The sequence below is a fragment of the Rhinoderma darwinii genome, chromosome 6, assembly GCF_050947455.1.
Source record: "Rhinoderma darwinii isolate aRhiDar2 chromosome 6, aRhiDar2.hap1, whole genome shotgun sequence".
Lineage (NCBI taxonomy): Eukaryota > Metazoa > Chordata > Amphibia > Anura > Rhinodermatidae > Rhinoderma > Rhinoderma darwinii.
The window spans coordinates 101,710,092-101,718,035 of NC_134692.1; positions in this window are offsets into that span (position 1 = coordinate 101,710,092).

Below are 7,944 nucleotides of genomic sequence, written 5' to 3' on the forward strand. Positions count from 1 at the left end.
ACTTGGCACCTGCCCACACTGCCAAAAGTATCAATACCTGATTTAATATCCACAGTATCACTGTGCTTGATTGGACAGCAAACTCGCCTGACCTAAACCCCATAGAGAATCTATAGGCTATTGTCAAGAGGAAGATGAGAGACGCCAGACCCAATATTGCAGACGAGCTAAAGGCCACTATCAAAGCAACCTGGGCTTCCATAACACCTCAGCAGTGCCACCGGCTGATCACCTCCATGCTACATCGCATTGATGCAGTAATTCATGGAAAAGGAGCCCCAAACAAGTATTGAGTGCATATACTGTACATACTTTTCAGTAGGCCAACATTTCGGTATTAAAAATCATTTTTTAAATTGGGCTTATATAATATTCTAATTTGCTGAGACACTAAATTTTGGGTTTTCATTAACTGCTAGCCATAATTATCAACATTAAAATGCAAACATTCCGGAAATGGATCACTCTGTGTGTAATGAATCTGTATAATATATGAGTTTCACTTTTTGAATTGAATTACTGAAATAAAAAATAGATTGGTTTTTGATGATATTTTAATTCACTGAGAAGAACTAGTATTGTTATATATATGTATGTATATATATATATATATATATATATATATGTATGTGCGTACGTATGTGTATATATATATATATATATATATATATATATAATAAAATTCAAGGAATCTTTCAACCCGCTCCTGCCACAGCCATTGTTTAGATTTTCACTTTCGCTTTTCCTCCCCACCTTTCAAAAGCCATAGTGGGGAAGCTGGAAAAAACATTATTTTTGGGGTGGAATCGGAAAAAAACAGGGATTCCTCCATTTTTGAGGGGTTTCGTTTTTACAGCGTTCACCATGTGGTAAAAACGGCATGTTAACTTTATTCTGTAGGTCAATATGATTACGTGACTTACGTCGATACCAAATTTCTATAGTTTTTTTTATGTTTTATTCGTTTTACAAGAAAAAAATTGATTGCTAAAAATAAAATGTATGGTTTGTCGCCATATTCTGGGAGCCATAACTTCTGTTTTTTCCATTGATTATGCGGTATGAGGGATTATTTTTGGCAGGGCAAGCAGTAGTTTCTACTGGTACCATTTTGGGTTTACGTGAGACTTTTTGATCACTTTTTATTTCATATTTTTGTGGGGAATGAAGTGACTAAAAATCAGCAATTCAGGCTTTTTAATTTTTTCTTTACGACATTCACCATGCTGGTTAAATATTGTTATATGTATACATTAAAAAAATAATTATTTAACTGTATTTTTTTTTTACTAGTCCATCTAGGGGACTTGAACAAGCGATTGAATGGATTACTTGTATGATATACTGCATTACTAATGTATTAATGCTATACTAACAGTCTCCTATGAAGCCCTGCCAGAAGCAGGGCTGTATAGGAGTACAAAGATGGCAGACCTGGGGCCTTCATCAGGCCCCCAGGCCAAATGCCAACTATCAGCACCCCGTGATCGCATCGCAGGGGGGGGCGATGGCACATCAAAGGGAGCCACCCCACTGTTTCTAACCACTTAGATGCCGCGGTCGTTTTTGACCATGGCATCTAAGGGGTTAAACAAACAGGAATCCGCTCGAGCAGGATCCCGCGTGTTACACTGAAGTGTCGGCTGTTACACACAGCTGAAACGCTCATTCTATGGAGCAGGCTCAGCCCATGAGCCTGTTCTGTACTCCCCCACCCGACCTCCACCGTATATATACAATGGATGTCTGGAAGGGTTTAAAACCATCATACTTCATGTACTAACATGCTTCACTTTATTCAAAAGTGCCCCAAACAGAAACGTATTGTGTGTAGATAAGGCTTAGTTCACATTGCATTTAACATATACCTCTGACAGAAACCTTCAATGTTGTTTTGTGGCATACCTCTGTATGGGAATGTGCATCAAACTACACTTACCTATACATTACAAAATGGTGTACCAACCCTTACCCACCAAAAGGACATGGCTAGTGCATAGACTGTACATAGGTGAAAATTTAATATTTGCAGATCTTTGCGACACCTGCTACTTCCTCCATTAGCTAAAAACGGCAAAAATTTGCATTTTTATAAATTTGAATGTATCTGCTTGCAAGACAGATAGTTATACCACACAAAATCATTGCTAATTAACATTTCCCATATGTCTACTTTATATTGGCATCGTTTTTTGAACATCCTTTTATTTTTCTAGGATGTTACAAGGCTTAGAACTTTAGCAGCAATTTCTCACATTTTAAAGGAAATTTCAAAAGGCTATTTTTACAGGGGCCAGTTCAGTTTTGAAGAGGCTTTAAGAGGCCCATACAATACAAATACAAACCCTCATAAATCACCCCATTTTAAAAACTGCACCCCTCCAAGTATTTAAACAGCATTTATAAAGTTTCTTAACCCTTTAGGCATTCCACAAGAATTAAAGCAAAGTAGCTTGGTGGATTAAGTGGCTTGTGATATAAGTGGAGTTATAAAACCAGATTGTGTTGCTGTGTTCCAGCGTGTGAATCTGTGTGAGATAACTGAACTGAATTGAGTGCTTGAAAATAGAAACTAGCAAAAACGGACACAATTTAAAAACCTTTTTTTCTTTGCAGCTTCCTTCCTGCTAAGCTGCTGACAAGGGGGAGGGGTTAATTGCTCAGGTGATATAAATTAGCCTGCATAACTCAGACTGAGCTAGCTCTGTTCTGGGCTTGGTGGATTAAGTGGTTGTGATATAAGTGAAGTTATAAAACCGGAGTTAAAGCCCCTGTAAGTACCCTTCTTTTACTTTAACAATTGTTCACTGTTTTTTTGTAACTCGGATAATGGACAGCAAGATTGGAGGTTTTTTTTCAGTGCACAGTTTGCCATATGTATGCACGACTGGAGCCAGAGTTCCAGGGTGAATACCTCTGTGGCAGATGTGAGCATGTTGGTCAACTGGAAGCTCGCATTAGAGATCTGGAGGAGCAGAATGCAACACTGAGGGCCATAGACAATCTTGATTAGAGCATGCTGCTCACAGAGCACGCAGTTAGTGGGGTAGAACTGGAAGGTGAAGACATGGGTGAGCAGGATCAAGCAAGTAGCTGGCTTAATGAAGTTAGGGGCAGTAGAAAGGGGTCAAAGAAAAGGAAGGCCAATCCTGTTTCTGATATTCCAAGCAAAATTGCCAAGTTGGGTGATGATGCGAGGGTGTCGGTCTCAGAAATGGCAGCCCTAGTGGATACTGATCTCCCTAACAGCCGGGAGAACAGCCCAGCTAGTAGTCGGCGGGATGGTAATGCAGGTAAGGCAAGACAATTGATAGTTGTAGGGGATTCTATAATCAGGAAGACGAATAGAATAATTTGTCGCCAAGACCGCCTCAACCGAATGGTTTGGAGCCTTAAGAATAATTTTAAAGAACTAGGCTACAAGCTGAAAGGAAGGACCTCCAAGGTTGTATTCTCAGGAATACTGCCTGTGCCATGCGCATCACAGGAAAGACAGCGGGAGCTCAGGGAGTTAAATGCATGTCTGAAGTCTTGGTGTAGAGGAGAAGGCTTTGGGTTCCTAGAGCACTGGGCTGACTTTTCATTGGGGTACAAACTGTATTCTGCAGATGATTTGGACCTAAATGGAAGGGGGCCCGCTGTGCTGGGGGAGTATTTAAACTAGGGCTGAGGAGGGAGGTCAATGTAGAAAATAAAGGGGTAGTTAGGTTAGAGAGGGGTCAGACTATATTGGTGGGGGGAGAAACTGACTGTGGGGAGAGGACTAGGCAACAAGATAAGGAGATCCTTTCGTTACAAAACAGCAATGAAAATGTAAATAAAAATCCCCAAATAATGTCAAATAACATTTCTGATACTGAAAGTGAAATGTTTATAGGCAAGTTAAAGTGTATGTTCACAAATGCCAGAAGTCTAGCAAGAAAAATAGGGGAGCTGGAGGCCTTGGTACTGGAGGAAAATATACATATAGTGGAGTGGGTGTTGCTGAAACATGGCTAGACTCTTCTCATGACTGGACTGTAAATCGACAGGGTTTTACACTGTTTCGGAAAGGACAAATAGGAAAGGCGGTGGTGTATGTCTGTATGTGAGAAGTGATATAAAGGAGAGTGTGAAAGAGGCATTAGAGGGTGAAGATTGTGAGGAGTTTGAAACCTTGTGGGTGGAATTACAAAGGGAGGTAAACACTGAAAAAATTACTTTTGGTGTAATCTGTAGACCCCCCCCCCCCCCAATATAACTGAGGAGATGGAAGTTCAATTATATAAACAGATGAAGCGGGCTGCACATGGCGGGTACAGTAGTGATAATGGGAGACTTTAATTATCGGGATATTAATTGGTGTCATGGTTCGGCTTCAACTGCAAAGGGTAGACATTTCCTCAACCTGTTGCAGGAAAATTTTATGGGCCAGTTTGTGGAAGACTCGACTAGAGGTAAAGCTCTGTTGGATCTGGTTATTTCTAATAATGCAGAACTTGTTGGGAAAGTCAATGTTCGTGAAAACCTCGGTAACAGTGATCATAATATAGTTATATTTTACATATACTGTGAGAAACAAACACAGGCTGGGAGGGCAAAAACACTTAATTTTAAGAAGGCCAATTTCCCCAGGATGAGGGCTGCAATTCAGGATATAGACTGGGAAGAACTAATGTCAAATAATGGTACAAATGATAAATGGGAGATTTTCAAATCTACTTTGGGTAATTATAGTACAAAATATATTCCTATAGGTAACAAGTATAAACGACTGAAATTAAACCCCACATGGCTTACACGTTCTGTAAAAATGGAAATACATGACAAAAAAACGGCATTTCAAAAATACAAATCTGAGGGTATAGCTGTAGCCTTTGTAAATTATAAAGAGCTTAATAAAATTTGTAAAAAGGTAATAAAATCAGCAAAAACACAAAATGAAAGACAGCTGGTCAATGATAGTAAAACAAATCCCCAAAAATTCTTTAAGTATATAATTGAAAAAAAGCCAAGATCTGAACATGTAGGACCCCTAGATAGTGGTAATGGGGAGTTGGTCACAGGGGATCAAGAAAATGCAGAGTTACTAAATGGGGTTTTCAGCTCTGTATATACAACTGAAGAAAGAACAGCTGATGTAGCCGGTGCCAGTGCTGTTAATATATCAGTTGATATACTGAATTGGATAAAAGCAGTTATGGTCCAAGCTAAATTAAACAAAATAAATGTACACAAGGCCCCGGGACCAGATGGGTCACACCCTAGATTTCTTAGCCCTTTCAGGACCAAGGGTCATCGATGCCTCAATGTCATAGTTACATAGTTACAAGAAAAGAGAGTTGGAACCAGCGCTGAAGTGGTAAATCTGCTAAAAACTTCTTCCAAGTTTTAATGTTTGCTTTGGTAAAAACAAATGGACAAAGATATGATGATGACGGGTGGGTAATGTCCAAAGTACAGAGGGTGATGGGAAAATAGGTGTTGGCCTACGCGTTTCAGACCCCTGCTGTGTCCTTAGTCATGGCTTGTAGTTTGTCTGACTGTGCAGTCTAGACTTTTTATAGCCAGTCGATCTCGTCATTAGTCAGTTAATTGCGTTTCAAAGTGGAGGAGAAGGGGAGGAGTCCTGTGGATCGCAATCTTTATTCTGTTACCTAGGCATAAGGAATGTTATCAGGTATGTAGGAGGACACGGACCGCCGGGGGTCGCGTGACTGAATTGTATGCAAAAGAATTCCTTTGTTTGTATAAATAATTAGTTTAAAACTGAAAGATGTGTTTATGAATATTTGTGTTCAATATATTTGATTAATTGTTTAAAAATGGTATATGCCAGAAGAGACAGGTAACTCCGTATTTATGGTTCGATCTAGACGAGATAAATTTTGCATAGATCCTTCTTTCCACAGGGGGGACATGACAAGAATGACGATCGATAGTTTCATTTCAATGTATCTACTGTCAGGTGACTGTATAATACCTAACTGTCGTTACATTATGAAAATTGTTCAGCGGAAGAAATTCAGTTTTTTATTGTTTTTTATTTTGTTAACCTGAGAAACACCGAAAGAACGGGTGACTGGCTTAAAAAGTGGGGTGACGCCTATTGTTGGTTTAGGTAGAGAAAACGATGGATAAATGATTGATTGATTAAAAAGTGGGGTGAATTGATATGACGTACAATTAAAAGAACAAAAAACTGGTTATTTCTAATTAATTTTTATTGATTCTTGCTTTCATTTTTAATTTATATTTTTATTTATATTTATTTTTATTAATTAATTATGATGAGAGAAAGGCTAACATATTTATTGGCTAACATATTTATTGGATTTTGGTATTAGGAGTATTTTGTGATGAATGGATAAATAATGCTAGTCATATTAATAAGCTCTTTTGTATTTTTGCTTGACAGCGCTGTTTTTCAATATTAGAACATATGTGTACATTATTTGGACAAGATATACATGTAAGAAAGATCGGACTATTACATATTTTGTTTAATTTAATTTAATCCTGGCATCGTAGCCTGCTATAAAGCTCTAGTTCAAGAAATTGCTTGGCTATTTATTATAGATTATCAATTTGTGTGTTAAAAAATGTGCCATACGGATATGGTAAAAAAATATTATCATTATTTTTATTAGTAATGGATTCTATTGACTTTGTAAAGAATAATCAGATTATTTCATAAATTGGATGACAATGATCTGTTTGTTCTTTTATTATTTATTTGTGTTTTAATACTTGGTTTTTTATTTTATTATTTATTAGATGTTATATTACGTCTATTGGATTTTTATTTTATTTTTTATATTTTTTGTTTTTTATTTGTTATTTTTTATTGTAGTTACTTATTAGTTGTTTAAATCCAATATTTCTTTGGGATTAATGATATCCCATCAAGGATATATATATTTGGAATGACTTTAGCTGATGAGAACTAGACTGGCAAGGGGCTGACGTAAATTGAATTAGATTACTAGACCTAAAAGATGGCATCAGAAGGAGACGAAAACTACGTTGTTAGAGTTAGTAATGAAACATGAGGTCTTTTCTTAAATTCAAACCTTTGGGGACCCTTGTTTGAAGTCTGAAAATCCAGAAGGCTTCTCTTGTTTGTGTTATATGTTTAATATCCCCACCTCTTTTGGGTTTGTGTATTTTTTCAATGGCATAACAGGAAAAACTGTTTGTTGCTCTGCTATGTTGAAGTATAAAATGCTTGGCTACATTTGAAATGTTGACAATATTTGGATTGCGGATGTAGCCAAGATGTTCTAGAATTCTTGTTTTGAACTTTCTGTTGGTACATCCTATATATTTTAAGTCACATGCTGTGCATTCAACTATATATATGACCGAGTCAGAGTTACAGTTGATGTAGTTATTAATGGTATATGTACCAGTGTTAGTTGAATTTGAGAAGACCTTTTTTGGTGTTGCGTATGAACACACTTTACAGGGATTATTTCCACACTTGAAGAAACCTTTTTGTTCTAACCATGAGCTTTTGGTTTTAATAGGGCTGAAAAAAGATGGAGAAAGTGTCGTAGCCAGAGATGGAGCTCGCCGTGCGACTATTCTACAACCGTTCTTGAGGATGTCTTCCAGGATCAGATCCTCTTTGAGCATAGGTAAGTGTTTATTCACGATCCTTTTTATGTTGTTGAATTGGCTGCTTTGTTGCAGAACTAAAGTGGGTATGATGGATGTTGATTTTGGGCTTTTGTTTTTGGACAAAAGAGTGTCTCTATTTTTCTTGGCAATTGCCTTGTCTGCTCTGTCTAGGGACCAACGAGGGTATCCCCTATTGGATAGTCTGCTGTGTATATGTTGTTTTTCTATATTGAATTGCTTATCTGAGCTGCAATTGCGTTTTGCTCTGCATAATTCACCCACTGGAATTGAAACAATGGTCTGTTTGGAATGGTTGCTGTCCGCATGTAAGATGGTATTACC